The sequence below is a fragment of the Marmota marmota genome, unplaced genomic scaffold, assembly GCF_001458135.2.
Source record: "Marmota marmota marmota unplaced genomic scaffold, marMar, whole genome shotgun sequence".
Lineage (NCBI taxonomy): Eukaryota > Metazoa > Chordata > Mammalia > Rodentia > Sciuridae > Marmota > Marmota marmota.
The window spans coordinates 30148772-30165118 of record NW_025999842.1 but is presented as its reverse complement, the minus strand read 5'-3'; the positions used below and the strand labels follow the sequence as shown (position 1 = coordinate 30165118).

General features: G+C 39.2%; 1 protein-coding gene and 1 pseudogene across 2 annotated transcripts in view; one reads left to right on the top strand and one right to left on the bottom strand.

Moving 5' to 3' along the window:
* Positions 1 to 16347, bottom strand: part of LOC107154578 (sodium-dependent glucose transporter 1B-like) — a 64326-nt gene that overhangs the window by 11512 nt on the left and 36467 nt on the right. The window contains exon 1 of one of the 2 annotated variants that reach the window (XM_048789162.1): positions 15144 to 15402. The exons of the other annotated variant lie outside the window; for it this stretch is intronic. The gene's annotated coding sequence lies outside the window, so the exon portion shown is untranslated. Of the gene's footprint in view, positions 1 to 15143; positions 15403 to 16347 lie in introns of those variants that run through there. 2 annotated transcript variants of the gene reach the window in all.
* On the top strand, positions 10505 to 10824 carry LOC107154618 (annotated as a pseudogene).

Below are 16347 nucleotides of genomic sequence, written 5' to 3'. Positions count from 1 at the left end.
AAGAGCCTTGTCACCTGGGTAAAAATCATATTTTAGGACGTAAGGTCACTGGAAGAGGGACTGCCCTGACTTCCCAAGAAGGGTTCATGTTACTTGGAGAAATAGTAAGTAAGATTATGTAATATTGGCAGCTATATCTTTTGATTGACCAAGTATCCAGAGCTCTTGATTAAGTAAAACCTGTAGAACAGCCACACACTATAAAAATGGTTCAGTAAAGAGTAGCTAGCCTCTTCAAGGCTTCAAATTTTACAATTATTAAAAATGGATCAATTAGGTAAATATAAAGGAGATAAATATTTATAAATGTAGGTTATATATATATAAAACATCTGGGTCATTCTTAAGTAAGCCAAAATACTGAATATCAACTGGTAAAAATGAATTCAAAGAACTCTGGGCTTCTTAAAATGTATAAAAAGACAATATATTTGGTTCTGCTAAATGTTTTAAAATAATCTCATGTGTGAAGAATACAAAAGAGTAGCTTCAGCTGTGTTTGGATAAAGACACTGGAAAAAGGTCAAGTATCTCACCTTATTGGGGAAAAGAGTAATTTTGGAATATTTGTAAGGATTATTATCAAAACATGAAAAAATAAGGCAGTAAGAAAAAAGTAAATTTTAAAAAGAGATATTAAAAAGTTATAGGCATGCAGTTTATATTTTTTTATTACAAAGGTCAAAAGGAAAGGGAATATATATGGATGGGAAATGATTTTGAATGAGGGCAAAATCAAAAGAGTTAAGCAAAATGTAGAGGGTCTAAACAAGTCACAGGAAGTTTGTAAAGCATTAATCTTATGAAAAAAACTGCATATGTGATTAAGCTGGCAATAACTAAGGAAAATTATTTACAGGTATTCTTTTTTTTTTTTTGTAATGGCGATTGAACCCAGGGGTGCTTAACCACTGAGCCATATCTCAAACACTTTTTTATATTTTATTTACACACAGAGTCTCACCGAGTTGCTAAGTGTCTCACTAATCTGCTGAAGCTGGCTTTAAATTTGTGCTCTTCCTGCCTCAGCCTTCTGAGTTGCTGGGATTACAGGCATGCACCACTAGTTATTTACAGGTGTGTGTTTTTTAAAGTTATTGATGGATCTTTATTTACTTTTATGTGGTGCTGAGAATCAAACTCAGTACCTCACACATGCTAGGTACTAAGCTATGACCCCAGCTCTATTTACAGATTTTAATCCACCAAAAATCTAATAGTCATGTCATAATGCTGTCAGTTATAATTGTTATCCTAAAATGATAAATACAATGGAAATAACTAAACTGTCTTGTCAAGCTGCTGAACTTTCTTGCCAAAATTCTTACCATGGCTGTTCTAAGTCCTTTGTCATCCACAGTTTTGACTCTTCCCTAAACTGTTTATAATCAGGGTCATGGAGGGTCACTAACAATTACTCTCAGATGCAGCTTTCTGATAAGACTAGACTTTTTTGTAGACAAATTGAGTTTTCTTCAGTAATTTGAAGTTGGGATAATTGTAACATATTGGATGCTGATCATCATCTACAGGAAAGATAGGATCCAACTTAACAATGGACCAAAGGTTGGTGGAACAGGCATTCTGGGTATTCAACAAACAAGACTTGGAGGCTAAAGCCAAGGAAGATAAAAGGACTAAGAGGACAGCCAGGATTTTGGTCCGAACTCTCCAAGGTTAGCAGGACCCAGAGGTTGACAAGACCCCTCTAAATGAGCCCTGAAAATCCAGGAGATACCCAGCCTCCCATTCAGAGCAATTGTGAGGATCCTAGAGACTAGAATCCTAAAGGTACCTGTTCCGCAAGAGGAGAGTCATTGGGGAATGTAATATCCCCAGTGCTTTCAAGGAAAGTCACATTGTCAGTTAGACTGGCTCATCCTGGCAGATGATACAATTGGTATAGGAAAGGACTGAGAGTCAAGAGGCTTTTCATAAGGCTTTCAAATAACCCCCAGGCAGCCTGAAGTGTCCTTAAAAGTAGAAGGACAGAAGTTGATTTTTGGTGGATATAGAGGTCTTGAACACCTGGCAGGCAAGTATAACCAAAAACAGGTGTATTTTTATGGGGGGGGTGGGAATCCAAGAATAATCATATATGGACTATTACAAGGAAAAGATGGTGGTCTTTTAGTGTTCGTGATCATGTTTTCATTGGATGAATTGATATAGCAATAACCTAATTACAAAAACTATCAGAGAATTGTTTTAAACTGGTATTTAGATAAAGTATACTAAAAGCATTATTCACCAATAGTAAGATAACTTATTTAAATAAAATTCTAAGTTTCATGTAAACGAAAATTCAGAAGTCATATAACCTAGCCTTCTTATTTTAGGAATGAGAAGCTCAGATTCAGAGAGGTTTCTTGCCTAATGACATGATCTAGTTGTAAAAATAAAGTATATATAGCAAATGGCTATGAGTGGTGTGGGAAGTTTGACTAGGAGACATGAAGAGTTGCAGGTTAATTTATAAGCAATAAGATTAACAAATTTTGTTAAAACACAATGGACTAATGGTTGTCCACAACAAAAATAAGTGACATAGGAAAAGAATAAGACGAAAACTAGCTAAGGAAAGTGATATATGCAAATTAGGTGAATGTTTTTTAAAAATAACAGTTCTAATTTGGCTAACAATGGTTCTTAGCCTAAATTACACTGTATGTTAAAATAACCTGAGTGTATAAGATACCAGTGCTAACAATGAATAAGAGCCCCTGCCTAGACCTCTAATTCCCCAGGCCTGTTAAAACTCTGGGAATAGGCCTTGGCTATTGTTTCAGAACACCCCTTTTTCTAATCTCCCACCAGACAAAAATTTCTAAGTTACAGATGTGGGTAGAGAAATTGTGAAAAGTGAAAATGACAAGGATTAGGGTAAGGCCAATTTTGAAAAATTAAGCCAGAAATATGAAGGTCCTGAACTAGCTTTTAGGTTAATAAAAATGGAAACAAAGGCAAACATAGAAAATTATTGCAGATGGGAAATCTGTAAGACTTTGCAGCTGTTTATTTGTAGATTTAAGATTTAAAAAAATTTCAAATGGGAAAATGATAGTTCTGCTAATTTTACTCATAGGTGAGTATAATTAGTTTTGGTTTGATGTTGAGTAAGCTGTAGAGCTCTCTTGGGAGAAACACAGTGCAGGTAGGGCTGACAGCAGATTGTTATGGAGGAGGCCTAAAATTCAAGAAAAGTTAATGATGGCCTGTCATCCACATAGGAAGGACAAAAGGCTAGGGGCAAACCTTGAAAAACTACCTGTATGTAGGGAACAAAGGGAAGACGTACAATCAACAGGTGACCAAAAAGCATAGACATTAAAAAATTGGCATGTTTTAGAATCTAAAAGAGGAGACTTTTAAAATGAAAACTAGCAACATGTCAAAAGCTACAGAGACTCTCTGGGGCTGGGGTTGTGGCTCAGCAGTAGAATGCTCACCTTGCAAGCACAAGATCCTGGGTTCGATCCTCAGCACCACATAAAAATAAATAAGTGAAATAAAGGTATTGTGTCCAACTACAACTAAAATATAAATATATTTTTTAAAAAGCTATAGAGACTCTCAACTCAATTTGGTGGGAAAGATTTAAATAAAAATGTAAAGAAAATCAGATGGCATGACAGGACATATGATGAACCCAGACTAGTTCCATTTTAAGATTGGGAGCCATCTCGTCACAAAGTCATGAAAAGTTAATTTGTTTTACTACAAATTACTGCAGTTTCTAAACTTGTGTGGAATTCCTGCCTTAACCTTGAATTCACCCATGCCTGGCTTTTCCTGACCAGATAACAACCCTCTTTGAAACCTCGGCGGCACCTCATAAATTCTGATGTTAGGATCTAAAATTATTCCCTACATTGAAATGTTAAGCCATATAGATCATTAACCTATTATCTGCCTTTGTGTTATGCTTGTCAAAATCCTGTTAGCTATAAGTTCTCAAGACGCCCACCCTTTGCAACTTTTTGTACTCTAAAACCTTTTTCCTGGAAATCTGGGGTGTTGAGCTCTAGGCCAGTTTTGGGAGAGACAGTCCTGGCCAGCTCTTGTGTACACAATACAAGCTTGCTTTAATTTGATTTAAAACTGGAGTCGGTGGTCTTTTCTTTGTGTCATGATTCAACACGTACCCGTAAGAGTTTTAAGCTATTCATTCTAAAACTTTGGGATGCAGGAAATAGCTGAAAGGATTTTTTTAAAATAAATAAATAATAGAGACTTGAGTTCTATTTATAGGAAGACAGCATTGTAGTTTAGAGGTGGAAGAGGGCAAAGCACTAAAGGAAGGAGGAGGGAGATAAGAGAGTGAGAATTAAATTGAGGCTCCTCTACCTGTTTCTAAGCCTCCAAAATGAAAAAGGATCGCTATTATTTTGATAGTTTGGCAGGTACAACAAGTTTTTCCATCATATCTTATCATGACCTTGTTCAATGATATTAGTTAACAGATCATATATGTATTAGTCTTTTTCAGCCCTTTCCGTTCCATGGGTCATTTCGGGGAGAGAAATGTATCCCCAAAGGGTAAAGTATGTGGTGGTAAAACAAAGTAGAGAGAGCTAAACTGGACCTGAGAAGGGGCTCTGGGCATTTCACCAGCTATTGTAACACCAGAAAGCTCCCATATATCCAGGCCCACAGGATAACTGCTTTTTCTCCTTGAGCTTTGTTTGTCTCTTTGCCTTATTGGTAAGACACTACCCCTCCCCCATATCTCCTGGTTGCAATTAAATGCAGTGATTCAAAATAAATGGCTGGAGAAAGAAGTAAAAAGGTAGCCCCTGATCACCATCTCTCATCACCAACATAAAAGGAGGGGGCCTTTCCTCCCTGACCAACACAATCTAAACGTTCATTTGGTTCAAAACTTGTGGTAAGTTATGAGAGGAGCATAATTTTCTACTCAGACCAGGAAGAGCACTTGATCTTTGGTTCAGCTAGATAGGCAGTTCACAGGATCAACTCCAGGGCACTCCCAGAACCGCCATTCAGTTTATCCTCTGAGGAGATTAGCAATAATGATCAAATCATCCATTTGTGGGAACAGTACAACCTGAGGTAGGATAAATGATATGAGAACACACAACTGCATTATGATGTGAACAAAAATGCTGATATTAAATTCTTTGGGCCTAGAATCTACTAAATGTCTTTGCAGTTTAATGGTGGCCTAAAGGTGACAAGGGAGCATGGATATTTTCATTTGGCTTCAGTCAGCCTGTTTCCTTTCTGTGCCTCTACCCTATAATTTACAATGATTCTTCTTATGCCAGGATTAAACAGCTGACTTCTTTTTTAGGCTATGGCAGGTCCATGTCAAGTTAATTACAATGCAAGACTTCCAGCCAGTGCCCTCGGGAGAAAAGTCAGGCCCCTACAAATCAGTAGAGTGGTCAATGAGAGATTTTTATGCTTCCAGGAAACCATAGAGTCACTGCCTCTGTCAGCAGGAATAAATTACAGAAGACAGAGAACTTCACTTGTGACTCATTAAGATTAAGAAGGATAGGGGCTAGGGTTGTGGCTCAGTGGTAGAGCACTTTCCTAGCATTTGTGAGGCACTTGATTTGATCCTCAGCACCATATATAAATAAATAAAATAAAGGTTCATAGACGTGTGTGTGTGTAACTAAAACATACATATTAAATAAAAAGATTAAGGAGGATAAAATCTCTCAGAAGGAATGAGACAGAGGAGAAGGGGTCCAGGACTCAGTGCTTCCTGGGGAGTACTTTGAATTTTTCTATATTCCCTCTTTGATAGCCACGGCTTTTCCAAACACCTCAAGGCTGAATGGAAGCTTTTTCTTTGGTTGCTGCAGCTTTGGGTGCAGGGCCATCCAGCATGATATAGTCCCACAGCCTCTCTGGATGACTCTGCCCCTTTACATCAGCAGTCCACAATCAGGTCAATGAAGAGCTCTTTCCCTACTCATGACCAAACAAAAAGTCTAAAACAGCCAGCAGGACACTGCAAAATGCATGATCATGCCTTTTTCCCTACATAAGCTGCCATCCCCTATGCTGCAGCACTAGTCCTAATAAAACCTCTTTTGGGTTTTTGTTTTTGTTTTTTAATCTTGCTTATGCATGATTTCTTCCTCTAGTAGAGCAGGCTGAACTGGATACACTAAAAGCTGTAACACCAAAGGCTTCTGGCCCTGAAAGGAGCCAGGAGATGGGGATGAAAATGCTAAAAGTCAGGAAATAGTGGAGAGTGACAGAGTGAAACAGAGAACCACTAATTCTGTCTGCTGGAGGAGTTCCAGAGAGCTTCCACTAGCTGCTGTCTCCTACAGCTGAGAGCAGCAAAGGAGAGTCACTAATATCGGAAACTGAGAGCTACTAACACTAAGGCAGCTTCACTTTGCCCATTCATAATTTCTTTTTTTTTCTTTTTTTTTTTTAATTTTTTATTGTTGGCTGTTCAAAACATTACATAGTTCTTGATATATCATATTTCACACTTTGATTCAAGTGGGTTATGAGCTCCCATTTTTACCCCATATACAGATTGCAGAATCACATCAGTTACACATCCATTGATTTACATATTGCCATACTAGTGTCTGTTGTGTTCTGCTGCCTTTCCTATCCTCTACTATCCCCCCTCCCCTCTTCTCTCTCTGCCCCCTCTACTGACATTCATTTGTCCCCCTTGTATTATTTTTCCCTTTCCCCTCACTTCCTCTTGTATGTACTTTTGTATAACTCTGAGGGTCTCCTTCCATTTCCATGCAATTTCCCTTCTCTCTCCCTTTCCCTCCCACCTCTCATCCCTGTTTAATGTTAATCTTCTTCTCATGCTCTTCGACCCTACTCTGTTCTTAGTTACTCTCCTTATATCAAAGAAGACATTTGGCATTTGTTTTTTAGGGATTGGCTAGCTTCACTTAGCATAATCTGCTCTAATGCCATCCATTTCCCTGTAAATTCTATGATTTTGTCATTTTTTAATGCAGAGTAATACTCCATTGTGTATAAATGCCACATTTTTTTTATCCATTCATCTATTGAAGGGCATCTAGGTTGGTTCCACAGTCTTGCTATTGTGAATTGTGCTGCTATGAACATCGATGTAGCAGTGTCCCTGTAGCATGCTCTCATAATTTCTGAGTTGAACAAAAGAACATCTAGCTGACTACTAACAGGATCACATTGGATCTGAAAATTAACTGGGCTGTAAACAGTTGGAGAACTGAAGTAGGTACCTTTTGAAAATGGTTTCTCCAAATCTAAGGATCTGAGACACAGGAGTTTGGAAATTCACTTCATGAGACATCCACTAACTTTATTTTCAAAATCATGGGCTCTGAACATGTGAGGCACTTAGTTCCATCCCCAGCACAATATAAACAAATTAAATAAAATAAAGGTATTGTGTCCATCTACAACTAAAAAAAAATATTTTTAAAAAATGTTAGTCAAAGGCTTTAGATAGTTGGGAAGGAAACTTTGTAACACTGATCAGAAAAAAATTTTGAACTTAGATATTCCTTAATACTTACATGAGTTTTGTATTGTTTGATCTGATGCATGGCCAAATTTTTTAAATGAAAGATGCAAGATCTGCTTCTGTTTATATGTTGATGTATGTCTCCATGTATGATGTGTATGTGATATTTTACGTCCTTATGATACTGACATCTACTTTCTTTGCTTTAAGAAAAATAATTGCTTTTATAAATGAATTAGTCTCTCAAAAAAAAAAAGAACTAATCCACATTATTTTCAGGTTTGTATGAGTTGGATAGTCTTTGGTTCATAAAATATTCATGACTTATATGAAACAGACATGTCTTTCAATTTTCAGCATTAGATATAATACAGACACACAACTTTCCCTACCTACATTGAAGATTAAATAAGCTTATGTTATCCTTACAGTGTAAAATTTGTCATCAAGAAAAATAACTTATTCTAAATTGCCTTTTTCTTGATTTTGAATTAATTTTGGGATTTTCCAAATGTGTCTTTAGAATATCTCAAAAGGATATCTCTCTTTTTAAGAAAGAGATATAGTAAACTAATTAAGCTTGTTTTATATTACATTATGTGGGAATCATTGTTATTTAATAAGTAATGCTAAAATTTAAGTTATAGTTAAATGGGTATATTAGTAATACATATTTCAGAAACTATGAAATTCATAGACATCTAATAGTCCAAAGATAACACGATTAGTCATAATTCTAGTTTTATCTTAAAAATCTTTTTTTGCAACCAAGTAGCCAAACATTCTTGTCCATTCCATCACTATCGTAAAAACCAATCATCAGAACTTTAACTATGGCCATTTTAAGTCTTATCACTCAAAGTTAATTTTTTTAGTGTGCTACTTTCCTTTCCTTTGTGTTCAAGGATATTCATGGAAAGTACTCTGTCAAGTACAGACATCTGATAACTTTAAGGTCATTTCAATGCACTGGGTAAGAATTCTCAGAACTAAAATGAAAAAAAAATGGCTTATAAAAATCAAGCTAATGTTTAATCCTACATCAAGCACAATAAGAATTAATTGAATACTAAGGAAATAACTTGGTAGATTTTGTGTTAACTCAGTAAATGCTAAAATTGTGAAGATATGCTGTTCTAACGAAGTCCATTAAGAATGATTCAAATTTAATTACCTACCATAACCAATTTAATAAACAGTGCTATACACCTGATCTGGAGAAAAAAAAAATGGTATTTAAGTAGATGGAAACCCATTGCTCTTGTGTGTAGTCATGGAGTGATTGATGACTGCCTTGTGCTTGTTGAGTCTTTATAGATTCCATGATTAGAAGCTCTGTACTCCGGGGGAGATTCAAGACAGTGGATTAAAGGAAGGCTGCATTTCCAGTTGCTCCATATCTCAGTGAGAGTACTGCTTCTCAGTGAGGTGGGTGAAAGAAAGAATTCACTGAAATTCAATATAGCACAGTCAGAGACTCTTAGGAGTCCAAAAATTTGGTTGCATTTAACAAAGGACAAGAAAAAGTACACTGGGGCCAAGCCAGTGGTAGCAGCAGCAGTAGCATTGTTTGACCACAGAAGAGAGGGATAACACAAAAAGAAAGAGAAGCACAATGGACAAATTTGGCACAGAAAAACCTATAGAACAGAAAAGTAATCTGAATTTAACTGAACCAGAAGATGCACAGTGAGATGGTATTTGAAAAGTGCTCCCTGTTTTTATTTCTGCAAGCAGAGAGCCGAGGTGGGGAGTCATCTTGAAGAGACCGTGCTATAGCTTGCTGCTGCAGGAGCCCAGGAGATCAAAGCAAATATTGCTATATTGTCCCAGAAACCACCTATCATGTGGCCTCTGGTGTATCTAGCAGAACATGAACCTCACAGAAAAAAAAAAAAAATTGTACACAGGGACATTCAAGTATTTTGAGGATCAAAGGTTTTTGTTTCAAGTCATAGATAAGAAGATGAGTGCATCTAGCCTGCCCTTCAAGTCTGAGAGCTCATATGATTAGCCTAAGAGGATTGGAAAATTGAACAGGCTGCCATGATTACACTCAGGGATTATACTTGTAGACTGAGCCTGGGAAGGCCACATTCATTGGCAGTGAAGTGTGTGAGATCTGTGGAGGGTTGGCTTCACTACCCTAAAAATAGAATTCTTGGTAGACTCTTGAAATCCAGATGCCCAGCATCTGCCTGGCCCTCTGGATATGTTGATCTAATCTCTCCAGAGCAGATGTCACTTGACAAAGTCCCAAAGGCCTGATTAGAGCTAAACCCCAGCTGGTGCACCATCACATTTAGAAATATGTAGCAGAATTTGGTCTGTCCATATAAAACTCCAATTAACAGTACTTTCCATTCTGTCTTAATTTATACTGGTGAGACAGGAAGCTGAGAACTATTTCAACCAGCTTCAGTTCCCGGCCACTCCAGCTAGCAGCTCAGTGAGTAATACAAAAAGGGGAAAGATTTAACAAACTTTAGTACTTTCTATAAGGCATATATAGCTCAAGAAAAATGGAAAGAAGGACAGTCTGACATAGGCAATGAACATCCAAGTTGTCAACAGTTTTGACCACTTTAGTAAAGACAATTTTCATTAATAATTCTCTCTCTCTCTCTGTCTCGTAACTGCTGTGATGATTGTCTGATGGATATACATTAATATACATAATTGTTTATTTTTCCCTTCTTTTCATCATTTTAAAAATGTTTTTTATATTTCCTGTTTTGTCTTTTGAGGATTGAGGGTTTCATTTATTTGGGGATTTTTTTTTTTTTTGGTCTTGTTTCTCTTTTTCTTTCTATCTCTTTCTCTCTCTCTCTAATAGCTAAATTCTCTTGTTTTCTCTTTCTCTCTATTTATTTTGGTTCTTGTTTCCCCTCCTTCTTCAATTCAAAAGAAGCCAGGTTTAGTAGTGCACACCTATAATCCCAGCAGCGAGAGAGGCTGAGGCAGGAGGATCACAATTTCAAAGCCAAGCTCAGCAACTAATGGAGGCCCTAAGCAACTCAGCAAGAACCTGTCTCTAAATAAAATAATTTTTAAAAGGCTGGGGATGTAGCTTAGTGGTTAAGCACCCCTGGGTTGAATCTCTGGTACAAAAAAAAAAAAAATCAAAGATTCACTATGCTTGTCATTTTCAATTTTCAGAGCTTATTGGCAGTAATCTTGAAGTTATATGTACCTGTGCTTATATACTATACCTGATACCCAGCCTCTTGGACAGAAATGAAATGAAAATGTTGGGGATATTTCAGAAGTGTGCCAGAATTGGTGAATGAGAGAGTCCTTATATTACAATATTCTGTATAGTAGTGGCCTTCAACATCCTTTTCATACAGTAGCTTGGGAAAATGCCAGAATTTAATTAGCTGATGATTGCAGTGTGAACAAGGACTTATCTGTAGGAAATACTGGAAAAAAAGGTGAACCCTTTTATCTCTGATCTTTGAAAGGGATAAATGCCCAGATGGTGTTCTCTGTTTTTATGTTATTAGACTAATGTTCTATGTAAATAATTAAGATGTAAATATTTTGAAAAGAATTCAAAAGAATAATTATTTAAATGATCAATGAATTCCAAAGAGAACATGTAAAACAACTCAAAGAATTTAGGAAGTCAGTTCAAGATATGAATGAGAAATTCAATAAGGAGGTAGAGATTGATACTGAAAAACAACCAAATGTAAATCTTAGAAATGAAAGACACAATAAATCAAATAAAATGTACAAAGTCTTGTAATAGGGTTGAGCAAGCATAAAACAGAATCACAGGGCTGGAAGACAGGTGCCTATCCTTTGAACAATCTGACAGTATTAAAGAAAATAAGTAAACATGACCAGAATACAGAATTGCAGGGCAACACCAATAGAACAAAGTTAAGAATAATTGGAATCAAAGAGCATTGTGAGATGAAGGTTAATGACATGGATAACCTCTTCAAGGAAATAAAACTTTCCAGGCCTTGAGAATGAGCTGGAATCAGATACAGAATGCATTAGAATCCCCAATAGAAAAGGTTTAAAAGAACCTGGCCATGCACCGTGGTGCATACCTATAATCCCAGCAACTCAAGGGGCTGAGGCAGGAGGATCATAAGTGTGAGACCAGCCTCAGCAACTTAGCAAGATCCTCAGTGACTTACTGAAAACTTGTCTCAAAAAAAAAAAAAAAAAAAAAAAAAGGATCAAGGATGTAGCTCAGTGGTAAAGTACCATGGGTTCAATCTTCAGTCCAAAGGAGAAGGGGAAAAAAAGAACAAGAATAAGAAAGGAAGAAAAAGCAAAAGAACCTCTCCATGGCATCTTATAATTAAAATGCCTAGCACATAGGACAGGATAGAATTTTAAAAGCCTCAAGAATAAAATATAAGGTCAAGTTTAGAGGTAAACCAATCAAAATAACATGTAATTTCTCAGCACAAACTCAGGAGAGGTTGGAATGATGTGTTCCACACCCCAAAAGAAAATAACTGTTAACCAAGATTACATATCCAGTAGAGCTATCCTTCAAAATTGGCAAAGAAATAAAATCCTTCCAGGACAAGCAGAACTAAAAGAATTCATGACTACTAAGCCAATACTATTTAAAATGCTTAAAGAAATACTACACATAGAAGAAATCAATCTAATCTCTACCAAATATAGAAAACTTATCTGGATGATGTCTGAAAAATTGTGCATATGAAAGAACTAGGAATTACATATGTGTGTGCAAATCATGAGTGATGTCTGCCAAAGTACATTGTGTACACAAGACCCGAGGATAACCTGTGGAGCTACAAATACTAGTATTACATCACATTAAATCCAGGAACATCCCTTTCCAATAAACAAGGTTTCATACCCTCACAGCATGCTATAAAGAGATCACACACACACACACACACACACACACACACACTCACAAGTTTCCCACTGGACCTTGTTCAGAGCTTTGCAGACTTAAGAGTGATGAATTTCATAGACTTCTGCTGGATGGCCACTAGATGACACTCTTTTCAGCTTCCTAGAGACTGGAGAATTTGTCTACCTGGTTTTGCATCTACCCTGGTTCAAATGTTGCTATTTTGCCTGGCTCACTACTGCCTTCTGAAGAGCTTTCCCTGAAAGTTTCCATATCTCCCATAATTAGAGACCAAAGCAGTCAATAGCCAAAATTCATACCAACACTGAAGATATGAAAGTTTTTAACAGGGTTCTGGGTGTTCACTCTTGGCAGTAGTAAAGTGCCATGGTATGGAATTAGAAGCTAACACATTAGTTGGGGGAAATTTTGGATATTCTAGCTAATCAGACTTCCCAGGAATTCAGAACAGTAGAAGCCACTCTCTGATTGGATGCTGAGAATATGGATGCTCAACAAAGTACTTAGTGGAAAAAAAATTGCGTTTCATATGTCTTTCTTGCCCATATATGGAGCTTGTTTATGGTGCTAAACCAAACAATGTTGTGTTTAACATTCCCTTGATTTTGTCAGCACAGAAAGAGTAATTTAAAAGATGGCTGATCATCTGGGCGTGGTGGTGTATTACTCAGTTCTTAGAACAATGTTTACTTAGCATATATAAAGCCCTGGGTTTAGTCCACAGCTCTAAAACAAAAGAAAAACAAAATAAAACAAAACAAAAAAAAAGATGGGTGAGATACTGCTGTTTCTCTACACACTGCCACTGTATACATTAAATGAACAACTCAGAAAAAGGAACACATGGTTTGTTCATAGCAGCCACTAATAGTTGGTTTGCAGGCAACCTGGATGGTTGAGGGCAACTATGCCCCTAATTACCATCATGCCCCAGAGACTATGAGCATTGGACCCTAATGCTGTTGAATTCTTTATTGCATGAAACTTGCATTGTTTGATTTTGATCAGTTTGGTTTGTGGAGATATTTGTACTTTAGTTTCTTGGTTTTATCCTCCTGATAGGCATTGTAAGTCTCCTTGATACGTTGTACCCATCAAGATTCAGATGTTTTTATTCAGCCATCCTTTTTTATGCATCAAAATGGCAATGTTGGTGATAGAAGGTGCCCTCACTGCTCTGTTTCAATCTCACAAAAAGGAGAGGCTGAGTAAAAGGGGGGAATTGTTAAATTCAACTTGGCCTAATGATGCCTGTGTATGGGGGCGAGTTCAACATACCTAATGTCACCTGAGAGTATATTTTTGGAACAAGTTGCTTAGCAGCCAAGCAATTAGCCCATTACATGCTGCAAACTGCTCAGAAATGTGCACCAACAGCACAAGAGCTGTAACTATTCAAGCTATTTATTTATATCACTTTCTTGTTGTATCTATAAATATTGCCTGCCCAACTTCCTGATTGGAGTTTTTTGAACCTTTACTGGTTTATGTGGTCCCTGGTTCCTGAATCATTCCTTTCTGAAAAAAAACTGTAAGATTTTACTTGTCTGACCTTTTCTTTTTAATAGGTGTTAGCAAGAACTAGCAGTCATGGTTGCCCGTTGGAAGAAATTCCTTAATGCCTTTAAGGAAAAAAACATATTTCTAATTCAACTATAATTCAAAAAACAATTGACTCTACTTGTGCTGCTCTGCTCCCTATCCAGGAGCTGCCTCTTGTCTGAGCAGCAGGAGTCCAAGTCCAGGGTGTGCATAGGTGGCACAGCAAGCACTTTGTAAAAGGAGAAAAGTCAGAATACTGGCTCTAGTGGTTACTTCATGCCTTCAAAGGACTTACAACAAGACCTGGCACAAAGTAAGAGCTCACCAAACATCAGAGATCTCTTTCTTTCTCACCACCCCCACCTCCCACTCTAGGAATCAGGGTGGTGAGTCTCTGAGCAAAGTGACCAGACCAATCAAGGCAAAGCCCGGACTCCAACTGGGAAGGTCGCTTTCTCTGCAAGAAGACACCTGAGAGGGTCGCTCCCCCAATTCTCCCCAGCCCCAGGAAGGCCGCATACAGGATCACAGTGGTGAACCAGCGCAGCAGGGTTTCAAAGTGACCAGACCAATCAAGGCTGAGTCTCTGAGCAAAGTGACCAGAAATGACTCTCCTCATTGGACTCATTTACCCAACTCCCCAGAATCACAATTACTGTGTTATCAGATGGGAAGTTGCCACAAATAGTGAACTGAGGGGCAGCCCAGGAGTTTGGCAAACAGTGCTTCTAGACTTGCACTTTGCTCCAAGATAAATTTTTAAGGATCTGACAGATTGGTTAAATAGGATCACTAGCAGAGTAAGAGACCTGTTGATGGCTCTACCGCTCAACCAGCTGTGTGATCCAGAAAAGTCACTGTTCTCGTGGCCTATTTCCTATCTGCAAAATTAAGCAGTTGGTTGAATTTCGTTACACCAGCAGAAAGAGGGAATTCCAAAAAAGCACTTTTCTGTGGCATCATTCCGGAAGCGATGGCAGTAGCTAAAGACCCATGCAATGCCTTTTGCCTTTCCCCCATCACATCAAGGAGGGTCTGCTTCCGTTGAAAACACATTAGGAAAGTTAATTACCCTCCACGATTAGAACTGTACCGGTTTGAAATGATTACAAAACAAGACCCAGGCAGAATATCTAATGCTCCCAAGGTCACAAAACTTGAGGGGGAGCAGGGGGGCAAAGCTGGGACTCCAACTGGGAAGGTCGCTTTTCTCTGCAAGAAGACACCTGAGAGGGTCGCTCCCCCAGCTCTCACCAGCCCCAGGAAGGCCGCATACAGGATCACGGTGATGAACCAGCGCAGCAGGGTTTCATGTCGACTCCTCCTCCCGGAGACCCCCACCACCTTGGTCTCTTTCTTCGCTGGGGCCTCGGCCTGGAGGAGCCGCTGCCCCGCCGTCGCGGCCCCGGCACCACGAAACTCCTGTTCCAGCTCCAGCTTGGCGGCTCCAGAGAGGTGGTCTTGCTGCCGCTGACCTTTTCGGCGGATCCTTGGAGATCTGAGCTCCAAGCCTCCAGGCCTCGTTGGGCAACCTCCTCCGGGGTCTGTCACGGGTCACCTCCTGGGAAAGTCGGACTTTGGAACGCGCCGCTGTAGCAGGTAGCGAACCGAGGAGCTCCATCGCCCGCTATTTCGGGGTGGATCACGCGGCAGAAACGAGGACCCTAGCCCACCAGCACCTAGCCGCTACCCAGCGTGTCTTTGTTGCCTGGAAGACCGGACCTCGCCCTCTGGCTTCAGCAGCGGGCTTCGCTGGACCCACCGGGACCAGAGGACCCGCGCCCCTAGGCGAGCTGAATCTGCAGCCGCGGAACAGACGAATCAGGAGAGAAGATGCGCGTCCTGGCGGCTCCCGGGCTCCCCAGCGATGGGACCGTGCCTGCCGCTGAGCCTCTGCGCGCCTGGCCGCGGCCTTCGTTGGCGCCCACCCGAGCGCCCGCCAGCGGTAGCGCGGCGCTCTTCTCCTGGATCTCCGGCTGGCCTGGGGGGACAAAAGCGTCTCCACTTCCAGCACGTGCACATCCAGGCAAGTGAAAGATTTCACATCCAAGCACACGAGCCTGTAGTGCCAAATAGCAAGCAGTAGGCGTGACACATCTGGTGAGTAGGGCAGCATCTCGCGGCTGCTGAGATGGTGGAAATTAGGAGCATCCCGTGTGGAACAGAATACAGTGAATGTATGAGCAGTAAGTGTTCCGGAAAAATTAAGAGTAGCGCCCCAAAGACGGACCTGGAGCAAGGATACCAAGAAGGTCCAAATGCTGGTGTGGTAAGAAAGTTCGTTGTAGCAGGAAACAATGAAGACATTTCATGTTCAAAAGAATAAAAAATTTTGAAAAGGGACTGGGGTTGTAACTCAGTGATGGAGTGTGAGGCACTGGGTTTGATCCTCAGCACCACAAATAAATAAATGTATATGTTGCATCCAAAAACTAAAATACTAAAAACTATATATATA